Genomic DNA, 1,247 nt, shown 5'->3' with positions numbered 1-1,247 from the left:
ACGGCAGCAGCAGGATGACCACGCGCGCAGCAAACATCTGGCGCTCTGTGTCGTTGCGGCCCCCACCACAGAACAGCTGCAGAGCGCGGGCAGCTCGCCGATGAAGTGGTCCAGCCAGGAGGCGGCGCACAGCGGCTGAGCGGCCAGCAGCGCGGTCTGAGCGGCCGCAGGCCACTCAGCCACGACGCGCAGGCCAGAGCGCGGCACCGGCGCGGGGAGGCGAGCTCCGCGTGGCGCAGCGGGTGAACCACCGCGGCCGCCCGGTCCAGTGCCATCACCGCCAGCAACAGGCACTCGACCGAGCCCATCGCCAGCGAGTTGCCCAGCTGGGCCAGGCAGCCCGCGCGCTGCAGCCACAGCTCCGCACCGCACAGGCAGCGCGGGAGCCAGGCTCGTGGTGTAGCCCGCGTCCACCAGTGCCAGGTGGCACAGGAAGTAGTACATGGGTGTGTGCAGGCGCGGGTCACGCACGGCCAGCAGCACGAGGGTCGAGTTGCCCGCCAGGGTCAGGAGATAGCAGAGCAGGACCAGGGCGAAGAGGGCGGGCTGCAGCGCAGGCCAGTCGGAGAAACCCAGCAGCAGGAAGCGCTCCTCGGTGCTGTGGTTGGCCTGCAGGAGGAAAGTCCCAGAGTGTCTGGAAGGGCGCAGAGTGAAAGGGTGACTTTATGCCCTGCAAGTGAAGGAGAGCCCGGGAGCTCGGGGCGTGGCTGGTGGGGAACTGGACGGGAGGGAGGGGCGCGGGGGAGCATGGTGGAGGGCATGCCAGCACACTTTCTTGTCTCATTTAGAGACCTGTGCCCTGGCTTTGGGAAGCCAGTCCTACTTTAGTGTAGCTTAGCTAATGTATGCAGCCGACTCTTTGGGGGAGAAAGAATCTCCACTTTGTAGAAGAAGGANGTCCTACTTTAGTGTAGCTTAGCTAATGTGTGCAGCCGACTCTTTGGGGGAGAAAGAATCTCCACTTTGTAGAAGAAGGAACTTAGACTCAGAAAGGGGAGATTGCCCCAGGTCACAGCTAGTGCATGGCCCTGTGGGAGTCGGGGTGAGACTTGTCTCCTTTCCAGATGAGTGCTTTTTCAGCTGCTTCCTGGGTTCTGATTGTACTCCTAGGGGCCAGAGTAGAAATCTGATCTTCCTCCCACAGAACAGTCCTTCAGATATTTGAAGACAGATTTCCCCCTGAGCCTCCCTCCCCTTCTTCCACAGCGCGTCATGCGGAAGAGTAAGTGTGATACCCTAGGCTTGGT

At 62.0% G+C, this 1,247-nt stretch overlaps 1 pseudogene; it reads right to left on the bottom strand.

Annotated features, from left to right (window-relative positions):
- Positions 1-4: 4 nt before the first annotated feature.
- On the bottom strand, positions 5-634 carry LOC117799535 (annotated as a pseudogene).
- Between the last annotated feature and the right edge of the window lie 613 nt (positions 635-1,247).

Source organism: Ailuropoda melanoleuca, unplaced genomic scaffold (genome assembly GCF_002007445.2).
Source record: "Ailuropoda melanoleuca isolate Jingjing unplaced genomic scaffold, ASM200744v2 unplaced-scaffold52112, whole genome shotgun sequence".
NCBI lineage: Eukaryota > Metazoa > Chordata > Mammalia > Carnivora > Ursidae > Ailuropoda > Ailuropoda melanoleuca.
This window is presented reverse-complemented; position numbering and strand designations above follow the sequence as displayed.